Genomic DNA, 15,333 nt, shown 5'->3' on the forward strand with positions numbered 1-15,333 from the left:
TCATCTATGAGGGGTAGGCAGATGCAGGAGAGTCATGTGCCCATCTCTCAGAAAAGGGCCTCTAAACAAGAGCATGACGAACAGAGAAAACGTGTAACAGTACATGAATTTAGTAGGTCAAACTCGACGCTCGAGGCATCATCAGAAGATGAGGAAACTTCAGACTCTTCGATCGGGGAACGCCCCTTTCCTAAAATAAGAAGAGAGAGGAGGTACTACAACACCAACCCAGAAAAACCAATTGAGAGAAATGAAAATATGAAACGAGTGTCATATAGTCAGGTCCCACCAAACGACCTATTAACGTCCTTAACTGCGGCCATGGCAATTTCGCTTGCACCATTTACAAAACTCTACGAATCATTAAATGACAACGTGAAGGATATGTCAACCCTGTTAGCATTGATGCATTCGAAACTGGTTCAATTAGAGGCAACGCAGGGCCTGGGAAGCCTTAAACAAAACGAGATGAACCTGCAGTTGCTGTCAGGTATACAAGATATGAACACATCCAAACAAAATGACAGGATTGACAAGAAGTTATTTGCTGAGGTAGCAAGGGAGGCCTTGTCGTTATTCCGCAAACCTCACGGGGTCCATAATGGGGAAACGTTGGAAACGGCTCTTCAAGAGAATGATGCAGGCTTGACCGCCAATATAGGTCTCCATAGCGGCAAAGTAAATATTCAGAATTCGACATTGAATGCCCCCCTCTACCGGCGAATAGAGTCTTCAAATAAAGCCTCGTTACATCGTACGATGCTCACGGAAATACCACAGACTGTCACGAATGCCGTAATGAACGAAGGAGACCGGGCAGAAGTGGAGCAGATAATGCCAGAGGAGGCCTTGCCAGCTATCACTAACAAAAAGAGTAGAAACGCGGAGAGTGACATGAATCCGCTCGACCTCTCCTTTAATTCGGCGTTTAAACACTCACAAAATGCAATGAACCCAGCACTGGGGGATGTTCAAATTGCCTCCGGCTCTGCTTCGATACAAAAGATAATCGATTTGGTAGTTGACCTGCAAAGTGAGCAAGATGCGATACCAAAGCAGTCGGGCTTGTTCCCGATTTTTGGGCATTCGAAGAAAGAAGTGAGCCCAAAGCTTGGGCGTGATAAAACGAGAAATATGTCATCTATAAAAAAACAAAAGAACAAGCCGGGACCAAAAAGAACGCAACAAAAAGGTGCACGAAAGTTCTTGCGAAACATAAATTTGTTTCACTTAGTGGATAAAGCAATTAGCTCACGACTAAAAGAAGACGATTCTACTAAAGAAGGCAAATCGGCGTATCCTGGAAATGAGGCATTAAAGGCAAAGGATCAAGAGAGGGAGTATCAACCCGGAGAGGAATCAATGTCAAAAAAGAACGTGAACATACAAATCGTAGAGGAGGAGTCATCAATGACCGACTTAATGGATCTATCCGTCTATGAGGAGTACGCCTCAGATGAAGTGAGCGCTGGCGGTGGCACTGAAGATCCTGCAGCCATACCAAGAATTGTAGTTAGCACAGAGAAGCTCAACTCAGACAATGATGTAGTGGAGGTGAGAGTAGAATCAAACGCCCAGGTTCGCCCTGACAAACCGTCTAGCGATGCTAAGGGACGAAGGAGTGTAAAAATACATCCAATTGTCGAGAGTAAAATAGATAAGGAAGAGCCAATGAGTCCTAAGTTTGTCACACTCCAAGAAAAAAGAGATAGGCAAATGAGAAGGAATAACGAACAACCAACGAGCCACAACGAATCAAGGCCGACCTGTGCTATCATGAATCCACTGAAAGATAGAAAGGATGAGTTTCCCGCACCAAAGCCTTCATTTAGCCCATTGAAACAGCGGAAGGTGGACCCCCAGTTATCAGAACCACTCGGACAAAACTTGAAAATGAGACAGCAGAGGCATAGTACGAGATCAACTGACTCGGAGGCCCTGACTAAATTAGTGCTGGAATGCCTACATGGATATGAAAATCTAATTTTGAACCGCACAAATGTATTAAGACTCTTACATTACGTTCCACAACTGCGGTCGCTGGACTCAAAAGACTTAAAAATAATCGAATTTCCTGATGAATTGCGAACAGACAGAGTGATTTTACATTTAAATTCAACATTAATCGCAAATGTAATACTTGAGGCAAATGAAGAACTACACTCTTTAGGTTTTGATGCCTATATAATGACTGACTGTGAGAGAAGAAGCCCTAAGGACGAAAATAAGGGTCGTAAAGGGGACGTTGCGCAGCGTGACCACAACGACCATAGGTCAGAGAGGGTCAGGAGAACGCCGAAATTTTCACCGGCAAAACAAAACTTACAGCTTGATAAGAATGAAATGGATCACAAAAATTTCCAAGCCGGACCCCAGTCGCATGAGTTGAGAGCTGGAACTCAGAATTTTCCCATGTTAATGGGAAAAATCGAAATTACAATAAGTAACGAGAAACTAAACGAGACCACAAGTTTAGAACGCTCCACCATGCCACGACGGTTAACCGCAGAAGAAGATTGGACCTGGATGGCGAATGCCCTGAACAGGAAAGCAACTAGCTAATGTTTAAAGAACGAGTCGCAACAAGATCTCACGTTTAGTTCTTGGAACACACGCGGATTTAGTCATTTGTTGACCAATAATTGGGCCACCAACCTACATTTGATTTGCCTTCAAGAGACCTGGATGTGTGATTTACCTATAGTGGCAAATTTCGAATGCGTGTTGAATCCCGCAATCAAGCCTGATAAAGGTCGACCAATAGCCGGCCTATTGACGATGATAAATCGGTCATCTGGATACCGGTTAGTAAGATCTGTCAACCTGACGCCATACATCCAGGCCACTGAGATAAGTAAGTCGGCAGCTGATGAAAACAAGAATGACGCGATATTTATCATTAATCTGTATTGGAACCATCAGCGAACTGGATCCGATGAATTCATCGACCAAGTTACGAAAGTACTTGATAATGTATTAGAATCCGGCTGTGGAATTGCTATAATAGTCTGTGGGGATTTAAACATCGACCTCTTCAAACCACAGAATGCCCTAAAAACCAAGCTAGCCCAAGCATGGAATGATGAAATGGAAGTAAGAGGCCTGACAATGTTAAATGGCTGCACACAAGGTGATATTCCTTCTAAACCAACGTGGCGACGTGATGGCCAAAGTTCCACCATTGACTATATTTTCGTGTCTAACAATATACATAAGAAAGCAAAATCGATGACAATTTGTCCAATGACCAACAGCGACCATGAAAGACTCGAATTTACATTTCAAGATTGGAATAATAATCCGAGAGAAAAATGGCGACCAAAAGTTGCAGTTGCACCCAACAGGATACGGTTAAAATTAGTAGATAAAGAGGTCCTAGAGATTCAGAAACAATTCACAGCAGCTGAGAAAGTCATTGACTATGGCCCAATTCTGTGGCAATTTAAAACAAAAGAAATTGGTACGAAAAATAAGTCATTTCAGAACAAGCACAGTTTTGACTTACTTATAAGACAGCGAAAACGTGAAATGAGAGCCGAAATCCGCAGAAATAATCAAGGCCCGGTTGGCGATATTGTGGCGAAAAACAAATCTGCAAGACAATCCTATAAAAACTGGTTGAAAGGTCATCGAGCCATATTGATGCAAAATGATGCAGAAGCTATGATGAAGACTCTCGTAAATAAAAACAGCAGAGACTTCTGGCGCATACTTAATGACCTTGAAGCTCCGCAAGCTGCTTTACAAATATGCCCAGTGCCTGAAAAAGAATGGATAAATCATTTTACAGCTCTGTATCAGAACGATTCGCCATCTCTTAAATCAATGTCCAACACAACTCCATGGGACCTATATTTTGCAGAAGACGAAATATACGAGACAATAATGAGAGCAAAAAACTCTCGGGCGCCTGGACCAGATGGTCTATCAAACGTGATGATTAAACAGTGCCCAGACTTATGGACTGCGATATGCGCAGAGTTATTCAGACGAATTAATGACCAAAAACAAATCCCTGCATCATGGAAAACAGGAATAATAATACCTATTTTCAAGAAAGGCAACCGATTAGATCCTGCAAATTATAGGCCAGTGGCCTTACTTGATGTATTGGGAAAAATTTTTGCTTCTCTGCTCCAAAAAAAACTGATTACATGGGCCAAGTCTGTAAACAGAGTTGATGTAAGACAGTCAGGCTTCGTAAAATCCGTTGGCTGTTCGTTAAATTTATTGATCCTAAATCTGTTGAAAATGGAGGCCCTGAGAACGAACTTGAGAGTGTTCTTAGCTTTTATAGATTTCTCCATGGCTTTTGATAGGATTGACCGTGATCTACTGTGGTAGAAGCTGGTTTTGTGGGGATGTCCTGTGGGCTTATTGGCGGCATTAAAAGAACTACACAATGATACGTCAATTTCTGTCCGATTGGATCAATCGGGATCGCTTACAACACAAATAAAAACATATAAAGGCGTGAAACAGGGGTGTCCTTTGGCAGCAGCAATCTTTAGCCTCTTTATTTCTGACATTGGGGCTTCTATTCAGTCGGTCAGAGCCTTTCCTCCGACACTCAATGAATCAAAGATAAGTTGGTTACTATATGCCGATGATTTGGTGATCCTAGATCTAACGCCAATCGGACTTCAGCGTAAATTAGACGCCGTCCAAAAATATGTGGACCAGAACAACTTAAAGATAAACACCAAGAAGTCGGAAATACTTATTTTTGAGAATCTAAAAACGAAACGGTTACATAAAGGCCCAAGACAGGTATGGCTGCTGAACCATGAAAAATTGAAAATTTCAAAAAGCATTAAATATCTCGGCATGCTATTAAATTCGAGCTTATGTGATGAACCGTGGGTGGCAGACTCAAAACGGAAATGTGCCCAATTAGCTTGCCAAGGCCTGAAGCTACATAGGAAATTTGGGAACTTTTCTACTCAGCCCTTACGGAACTTTTACGAACAAAAAGTGGTCCCGATTCTGTCCTATGGAGCAGAAAACGCCTTTGGATGTTCGTCAACACACTGGTCTTCGCTGGAACACATGTTTTGGACAAAGACCTTAAGTTTGCCTCCGGGCATTGCAACGGCATGCATAAGATACGAACTGGCCCTGATCTCTTTACACGCAAGGATAATTTGGAATCAACTCAGCTTGTATCGGAAATCAAGGCCAGAAGTGGGAATACTTCAATTTGAAATCTTATACAATGCCTCATCCAAAGGTTTAGCGATACTCGCACAATGGGTAAAACGATGCGAAAACCTGCTAAAGGACTATAATATCACTGTGGAAACTCTCCTGTCAAATCCTTCAGCTGCTAAGGCGTCAATATGGCGCCTTGATTGGATAAACACATGTGACGAGCGCAAGGAAGCCCACGCAATGAAACAGTCTCCGGGAGAAGCAAGAAGCTACGGAATCCTTCAACCTTACCTGAGTCGTTTTCCATCCACGAAAGCAAGAAGATCATTTATGTTGTTCCGCCTTAATGCAATGAAAACAAAAGATAGAATCAGTCATTGGGCAAAAAATGTGGATCGATCGACGACGTGCCGGTTGTGTGGCAAGGAACCAGAATCTATAAAACACCTGGTGCTTTTCTGTACAACATTGAAAGACATACGATCAATCCACTTAGGCGGTTGGTATAATGCACACCAGTCGGTATGCGCTGATGAATGGTGGAAGCATATGTGGAATGGCTCAGATATGAAACTGATTCTACCTTTGACCTCCTTCCTTGCCTCTATTGAAGAAAGATTAGAGGCAAAAATAGGTCATGTACCGGAGTGGAAATGAAGGAGGTCATTGTTGAAGGAAGTAGTTGCTAAAGTAATGGGGTAATGATGGGTTTCGTGTCAATTCAAGCAAATATTTTAAAGGTTTAATGTAAACCAATAAAAAAATTAAAAAAAAAAAAATAAAGGCTACAAACACCACCTTGTATCGGAAGAGGACATATGCAGAGTATCACAGGAGCTCCTCCGCGAGTCAGCACCAACAGCCCCAACACCCATCTCGGAAGCCCAGGCGGGTGCACAAGGGGATGGCACAACCGCCAGAGGCTTTGTGGACAGACGCTGAGTCAGGGGCCACCACAAATTCAAGAAACTGAATCCTGAGTCCCCCCCGCAATCGTGAGGTGTGGCCCTCTTCCACTATACAATTCGAGAGGGGAGATACAAGGAATCCAGCATTGTACCCTGGGGGTTCCCGGGCGCCCCACTCCCCACACTGAAGTTGAATTCAGAGGAGCAGCTAAATAGCCCGGGGAAAGTTGAGAAGCCTGCGACATAATCCACCCGAAATCTACTTCCTGACAGGGCTGGACTGAGCCGTCGGCCAATCGGCCCGTGGCCGATACAAAATCATGGAGGAGACCTGGGGGCCGGTTCCTGAAGCCCACGCTGGGCCGGTCTCCGGCTCAGTCATGGGCTTCAAGTCTGTGCCTTCACACTTCAGGAACCGGCCCCCAGGGCCTCCCCCTCGCCGCCGCCGCCGGACGGACGCAAGTTGCAAAGGATCTGTAAGTAAGTATCTTACAGATCCTTTGCAATTGCAGCCCCGCCGCCGCCAGCCCGCCGCAGAGGCAGAGAAAGGTAACACCTAAGTGTTACCTTCCTTTGATAAATGCTGCAGGCCGCGACACCATGGGCTGGTTTTTTATGAAGCCACCCCAGGGCCGGTTTTAAAAAAATAAATAAAATGTTTGTTTATCATTACATTTGACTCGCTGCCGGCACAGCGCTGCAGCAGCCAGCCAGTGACACACAGTCACAGTGTGCTGTACAGCGCTGTGGGCGCAGGCCAAGCTGGGCCATTTGAAACATTTTTTTTATTTGTTGCCTGCAGTGTTTGTACAATTATGGATTGGCTTGGCTGCTGCCGACAGTGGCCACGCCAGCAGCTCGCCTTGCTAGCAGCAGGCAGCGCCAGTGATGGAAACTGGCACTCTGCAGGAGGGGCTGGGGCTGTGCGCATAATTATTCATCAAAGCAAGGTAACAACAAACAAGTTGTTACCTTGCTTTGGTGATTTGCATGCATCATAATTCTGATGCATGCATATTATTAATGCCTGATCAAGTAGCCTGGACCCTGGGGTAGGGCCGCTGACATGGTGCAGCCACTCCAGGGGGAGCCGCGACGTGCAGTGCTAGTCGCCGCTCGGGCCCGCCCCGGCTCCTCTGAAATGCTATTTCGGCTACAACTACAACACCTACTGCAGCCAGGCTCAGCCTCAGGCTGGCTGGCTTGCTCGCCTCCTGCCTGCAGGGCCGCTGGCCTGGGGCTGGGCTGACCTGGGCCCGGCACTGGGGGCACGGGGGCACCAACCAAGTGCAGTCTCATAACAAGTTGCTTTCAACTTTGCAGGAAGTAACAACAACGAATTTGTTGCACTTTGCAAAGTTGAAAGCAACTTGTGCCTGGGGCTGTGGATGAGGCTGATCCGGCACAGACTCTGTGCCGCCATTGGACGTGTGACATGTGACCCTCTCTCCCTGGAGAGAAAGGATATTAGTTGAGCCTCTCCTCCCTGCCCTGCATGATGATTTTTGCCACGGGCCACTGTCAGCCAGCCACAACACGACACCACCACGGGCTGCGTGCAGCACAGCAGAGGCCAGCCAGCAGACCGAGACAGTGGACCGTTACTCCACACCGGCTGCAGGCAGCACCCGGTCCGAAGTTCTTGCTGATCCGGCTGCTTGCCAGGAACCGGCTTGCAGTGGCACTGCCAACTCAGTCTGCAGCACTGGTGGTACTAGCAGGCAGGCAGCACTGTACACTGTCTGCTGGTGACTGCCGCCCCGGCCTGGCACCTCGTACCTGCGCCACCACCTCACTCGGTGGCTCAGCAGTGCTCAGCCCAGGTCTGCCAGCCCCCGCGGCAGCCAGCAGCAGGCAGCCCAGCAGACAACATCCAAGAGGAGACAGAGAGAGACTCTGCAGCTAGGAGCCGGCCCGTAAGGTAAGAATAAAGTCCAGGCACTGACTGCACTGGCCTGGCAGTTCTTCTCCTTTCACCTACTGACAGCCAGCCCGTCAGCCGCCCACGAGTCCGCCCTCCCTGAACGTGAGTCCCTCAGTGGGCCGGCGGTGATGTGTGTATCGTGTCGCCCTGTTGTGACTGGGCACGGGCATGGCACTGGCAGGCACGGCACCAGAGGTCTATTTGGCCTATTTATTTATTTCATTTTACGTATCGTGCATTTGTGTGCACACATAGAAAGAGATGCATGCTAGACTGGAGTACAGAAATAGGTGCATTCTCAATCGTACAGTACAGATAGGAGTTCAAAACTGCCTTATCGTGCATTGTCCAAACTGTGTAAAGTAACTTGCCTTATGTATGGGATTATTAGTGGATATTGATTGGCAACCGCAAAATGACCTCAAGTAAGCACCAGGACTGGATGAAGTGATTACACTTGCTCCCGTGGATACGGCAGTGGAAAGGGGTGTTCAATGCACTGTATTATATTTAAAGCGAGTCACACATAGCCTGGGCTCATCATGACTTCCATAAGCAACACGTTACAGACCATGTGACATTTAATACTTTTCTACAGTTGTTAAATGGGATAGGCAATTAAACCACATTAAGTAAAGTCTACCAACTTTACTTTGTATAAAAGGGCACAGTCAACTTTTAAAAATGCAGGTGTCTGTTTCACTCGGACTAGACAGACGGCCTGCATCCCTAACTGTGTTATCTCTCCGTTTTTTTGTTTCACTGGTTTTCCCCAAAGCTACATGCCAATGCAGACCTGGACTTGGCATCTCGAGTGCCAGCATGCGTCACTTCCTCCTGACAGGGTAACATTGGAATTAAACTATAAGTTGGGATCACATTGGCACTATTAGAGCTCATCCCCTTTGACCTCCAGGGAGTAGCATGTCCCCTCAAGGTGCTAATACATCAAGTACATTGTGTTTAAGCTCTCCTCTTATCAGTTCAGAAAAGAAGCATCGGGAGCAACTGGTGCCTGGTACCCAGCCATGCAGCCGCCATCTGCCCTTCAACGTCTGCAGTCACGTTGCTGCCATCACATCTTGCTGCCTGGCATGAAGGGAGTCGGGACCGGTGGTGGACCACCACCAGGATCTGGCCCCCTATGAAACAGTACCTAGTCTCACCTGCTGACAGACAGCCCGTCAGACGTCCACGAGTCCACCCTCCCAGAGTGTGACTCCCTCAGTGGGCCGGCGGTGGTGTGTGGCTGGCACCAGGCCTGTGGTTGTTCACCCCCACCCCAGGTGCCCGACTGGCCGCCCCAGCTAATATTATTTGACCAGGATGGCAGGCCCTACATTGCATTGCCCTTCACTTCTGGTGTTCTTTTGTTATTACCAAGACGTTTATTGTCTGCTATCGTTTTTTACACGTTTAGTGAAGAACACATTTTTTGTAATGATGCTGATGATGATTTAGATGTATGATTGTTTTTTGTATTTAGACTAGGTTCATTATTTCGTTTTTCCTATTTCTATTGTTGCCCACTTTCTTTGCTTCCTTTTCTCTTCTATGTCTTGTTCTGTGCTCTGTTGTATGTCTCTCGCGCTGGTGTTTCTTTTTCGTTCTCTATGTTTTCTTCTGGTGGTCAGTGAGATCATCAAGGTAGGGCCACACAGTGTGCTAGCTTGCTTTTCGGACGCACTAACATCATTACTTCATTTACTTACCCATGTCTTTTATCTGTCTCATTATGCAATTCCGCATAGGTGTCACCATCTCACGACATTGAATCACACATCAAACTCGTAAGCTTCTCCCATATGTCACAGCTTTGAATAGTCCTTTCACCCTTTGGATCCCTTTATAGTGCATCACCGTAGTGCAGATTTCCAAGCTGTGAGGCTCCTCAGAAAGAAATGTGATCTCAGGAAAGAGGGGCAAAGGGTTACTTCTTTCACTTTCGTGGACGCGTGACCTGTGGTGGGAGCTTATTGTGGGGGTAGCTGGGAGGGGATGCGGCTGAATGAGGTGAGGGAATGGAGGAAGGGTCAATGTAGAGCGAGGTGGTGGGTGACATCCTGCCCAGAAACTCCTGAATGTGGCAAAGGGACTCTGCCAGGCAGGTCATGGCATAGTAAAGGTGAGCTGTGACTGGGCATGGCACTGGCTGGCACCAGAGGCCTATTTGGCCTATTTATTTCATTTTATGTATCGTGCATTTGTAAGGTGCTTATACATCAAGTAAATTGTGTTTCAAAGCACCCCCCTCTCTTATCAGTTCAGAAAGGAGGCATCGGGAGCAGCTGGTACCCAGCCGTGCAGTCTTCATCTGCCTTATCACTTTCTCAAGCGTTTACACAAAACATAACATGCAACAGACACATGAACCCTCCATAAGTAGCATTTTCTGTAAAGTCGTGAACTGACGCGAATCACGGATGATCGTTTGAGGGCCACTTTTTTTGAGGTGAGGGGTGGGCCACTTTTTGAGGCGAGGGGTGGGCCTTTTTTTTTGGGGTGTCCGGGCCTATTTCTTGTCCCAGTCCGACCCTGCTTCCTGATGCTGAGTTTACCTGTTGAAGTGTTCTTGGGGCTGTTATTTGTGTTGGGGGGAGCACGGCGAGTAGAGATTTGAAATAAATGGGCTTGTTGGGGGGGCTTAAGGTGATAATCTGTGCTTGGTAGCCGGAAAGGCCGTTATGAGGCCTACATGACACAATGTCAGGCGTTGCAGAGTCAGTGTACAGTGTTTAATGGTAAAGCCAACAGGCCCAGATGGTTAGAACAATAGGCAATGTGGCAGTGGGTTCTCTCAACACAATTGGTCTGAACTCCCCCCCATAAAAGATCACTGACCATTCGCAAATTCAATAGCTTGAAGTTAGATCTGATGTTCCTTCAAGAGACCCATTGGCCGAGAGAGAGAACCATCTCTGGAGGCGAAATCCATAGGGGAGGCCTTTGACGCATCCTCTCTATAAAAAAAAAAAAGGGGCAGAGGTGGTAGTTGTTAGTAAACTCAATGTTGGCCCTAAGGAGCTTCTGAAGGACCCTGATGGCCGCTTTGCGATGGTGAAAGGAGAGGTGAGGGGGCATGCATTAACTGTGGTCTCCATCTACTGCCCTAATGAGGACCAGGAGCAGTACTGGGAATCAATCTCAAGCAAGATCCAGGGGTTCGTGAAGGTGCCCTGATAATAGGAGGTTATTTTAACATGGTCCTGGACCCTGACCTTGGAAAAAGTGAGCCCAACACACAGCTTCCCACCCGCAGCTTAAGAAAGCCACCTGCTTCCAGCAAGTCAACTCAGATCGGGGGGGGGTGGATGACTATATTCGGGTACGAGACAGGAACCCCCCTTTCACCTATTACTCAAAGGTTCACGATTCCTTCTCGAGGATTGATTATATCCTCGTAGACGCCTCCCACCAGAGTGGGGTCCAAGAATCCATGACAGAATCCATCCCATGGTTGGACCATGACCTTTTGAAGGTTAGAATAGAGGAATCCCCTCCACAGAAATCGGAATCCAGGTGGTCTTGCAACAACCTGTTTCTGAGAGAAAACGAGCAAGCTCTGGTGGTACTGAATGCGATTCGGGAATACTTTGACCTGAATGACAATGGTGAGGTGGAAGTTCAGGGAGTCTGGGAGGCCTTTAAAGCCACGTTGAGAAAAGTTTTGATAGGAATGGGGGCCAGGAGGAAAAGAGAAAAGGTAGCAGAGGGGAATGTACTGAGGGTGAAGATTGGAGCCCTGCAGCCGGGAGGGAAGTTGAAATCCCAAATGCTGACAGGGAAGTTGAGAAAACTCCAGGGACATAAAGCTAAACTTAAGGCCCTGCTGGTTGGCCAAACAGAATGGAAGATGAACTTCCGCAAGCAGAAATACATGGAAAGAGGGGAGAGGGCAGATAAAATCTTGGCTTGGCGACTACGGGAGCAGAGAAACAACAGAAGGGTTGCAGCGATTCGCCCGATAGGGGGAGGGCGGCTCCTTGAGTATGCCCACATCGTGGAAGAGTTAAGAATGTACTACGAGAACCTTTACACGTATCAGTATAAAGGAGATGGAACACACGTAGGCCGGTTCCTAGACGCCCTGCCAATCCCCAGGCTTCCTCCAGACAAAGCGGTGACATTGAAAGCAGCCATGTCTGAGTAGGAGATCATTGACACCATTGCTAGTATGAAGGGGGGTACGACCCCAAGTGAGGATGGCTTCACATTCTATTTTTTATAAATGATTTCGATCTACGTTAGTCCTTTTTATGGCCAAACTATTTAACGAGGCAATGGTATTGGGCTCCCTCCAAGGTCTGCTCTCTTCCCTTATCGTAGTCATTCCCAAGAAGGGAAAGATCCATTGCAGTGCTAGTCGTACCGCCCTATGTCCCTACTCAACACAGATGTCAAAGTCATGGCAAAGGTATTGGCCAATAGACTAGTCACCTTATGACTACCCTTGTGCACAGAGAGCAAGTGGGATTCTCCATAGACTCAGGGAAAGCCTTTGACCGGGTCGAGTGGGGCTATATGGGAAAAGTCCTTCAAAAAATGGGCTTGGGTGTTAAATTTAGGGAATGGATCACGGCCCTGTACAATGACCCCATAGCTAGAGTGGCAGTGAACGCACAATCTCCTCCCTACCTCCATCTTTTCAGAGGAACGAGACAGGGCTGCCCCATTTCCCCTCTGCTTTATGCCCTATCTATGGAGCCCCTGGCCATTGCAATTATGGAGAACACAGGGATCACGGGAATCCGGTGTGGGACAACTGACTTCAAGCTCTCCTTGTTTGCAGACAATGTTCTCTGTTACCTAACCAATGTGGAAACAGCCCTCCCAGAACTCCTCAATCAGATAAACAACTTTGGTGGGTTTCGGGATTGAAAATAAATATCCCCAAATCCAATGTCATGCCCATAGGAGAAGACGACCCCGCACCAGAGGTAGGAAGACCCTCTGTGGCATGGGACTCGAAAACTCTGCTACTCCATGCCTGGGAGTTAAATTGCCCAATGATCTGACACGGCTGGAGGAGGTGAACTTCCCCCCCTAATTGAAAAAATAAGATTAGACCTGGCACGGTGGGCCCCCCTTACGCTGCCATGGTTTGATCATGGTGACAGTGAAAATGAATGCACTACCCTGCCTGTTCTACCTGTTCACTGTGCCCCTGTACCCCTGCCACAGTCCTTCTTCGATAAATTAAAATCCATGGTTGATACATTTGTATGGCAGGATAAAAGACAGAGAATTAGATATACAAACTTAACTCTCCCTAGAGACTATGGCAGATATGGCTTCCCAGACCTTTGGCACTATTAAAATGCAGCTCAGCTGCGAGTCCTTGTGGAGCATCTGAGAGATGACCAAGGCACTTATTGGACCTACTATTGTTGTCCCAGAAAAATGCGATCCTGGGCTAAGCCAAGACCCACCCAAGCCTTGTAGTGCTGTGACTCCTATGGAAAAAAACAAGACAAATTTACACCTCTCCTCCTAGCCATCCCCATTGAGCTTAGTATGGGGGGAACTCTTCGTCTTGGGATGCTGGGGCTTTCGCTTCATGCAAATGTGGTCAGACATGGGTCTGGAGAGAACTGGCCAACCTTTTCCAGCTGGATCCATTAAATATGAATCCCTTAGCCAAATCCTGGGAAAAAGTTCCCTGAATGTGTTTGAATAGTTGTGCCTAAATGGCCTAATGTCCGTTCCCAAATGGCCCGTGGGGTTTAGTGTCCCCTCACACCCTTTGAGAAAATCCATAGTGAAGCCCGGGGAGGAAAGGTATACTGTACAGGTTATACAAGGTGCTGGTAACTACAGAGCTAGATCATATGCAGATATGTAAGCAATCCGGGAGGAAAAAACTGGAGGGGAAATCCCAGACACCACCTGGAAAATCAAATACAAACTGATGTTCTCTGGGAATTTATACACTTCAGCAATGGAGCACAACTTTAAGCTACTTCACTGCTGGCACCTGCCCCCCTTGAGATTGTCAAAGATGTTCTCGGGATCTTCCCCGCTCCAACCTAGGGAATGTGGTCAGGTGGTTTTGTGGTACATATGTTGTGGGAACGTCCAAAGGTGAGACTATATTGGGCCGAAGTACTTAGCTGGATCAAAGACACAGTAGGAATTGCCCTGGACCTCTTCCAGATCTTATTGGGCGCCTCAGACATTAAAAATGGTGATTTCAGCCTCCCGAAACTTGCAGAACCAATGTTGAGAGTGGGGAGAGTAGACGTAGCCCAGAATCGAAGGACAAAGCCACCCCATCATGCAAACAACTGATGGCGAAATTATGGGACGTCTTTACTTATGAAAAACTGGCCGTGATTGTCAACGACTGCGTGGAGACATTCTCCCTTGAGTGGGGAATCTTTATGCTGAAATGGGGTTGTGGAACCATAAGCCTTTGATGTGGTCCCCAGAGTAAGAGTGAACGTCTGCTTCCGTGACCTCCACCAGGGGAGAACAGTGTTGAACCCAGGGGTCGATATGCAGAACCCTTGCCTTGGCCTGATGTGACACCTTTGCCTGATTATGTGTCCAGGTTGTCCTGTCACCTGGAATGGTCACTATGACTTTATTTTTGGGGGTGAGTAATAGGGTAGGGGGGGTTGGGGAAGGTTGCTGATTGTATATCTTTTTGAAAATGCTAACAAACATCAAAGTAAAAAAAGAAAATGTTTGTCGGTTACACCCCTTATCAAAAAGCCTGGCCTAGATCATAAATCATACACTAACTGTAGGCCCATAACTAATGTTCCTTTCCTCTTAAAGATTGTAGACAAGCTAGCCACCTTGCAGCTGCAGCAACATCTGAAAAAACAAATATCGTAAACTACAGGCAATCAGCGTTTAGATAATTTTATCGTACAGAAAGTGCTCTTTTAGATCTTCAAACTTTAATGCTAAAGATCATGGATAAAAGTAACTCAGGGCTGCTGTTTTTACTGGATCTATCAGCAGCCTTTGATCTTGTGGACCACAAAAAGCTTTTAGAAAGTCTGAATAGTGTGGGAAACTGCTCAAGGGATGCAACTTGCTGGCTTAGATCTTTCCTAAGCAATCAGAGGTCCAAGATTGTTTGGGGAGATGTGCTCTTCGGTTTGGAGCTACTTGAGTGTGTAGTACCACAGGGGGCTTGCATTTCTCCTGCCTTGTTCAACGTACTTTGCCGTCCACTATGTGACCTCCTGGACACCCTCGAGTCCATTTCACCAACTATTCGGTGACAGTCCGCTCCTTTTGGAGGTGAGTGGTAATTACGAAAAAGACGTGGAAATAATTTCCACAGTTTATGGTACAATACAGAGTTGGATGGCACTCAACGTTATGTGCCTGAATGAG

This window comes from Ambystoma mexicanum, chromosome 11 (genome assembly GCF_040938575.1).
Source record: "Ambystoma mexicanum isolate Mex_15411 chromosome 11, UKY_AmexF1_1, whole genome shotgun sequence".
In the NCBI taxonomy this organism is placed as follows: domain Eukaryota; kingdom Metazoa; phylum Chordata; class Amphibia; order Caudata; family Ambystomatidae; genus Ambystoma; species Ambystoma mexicanum.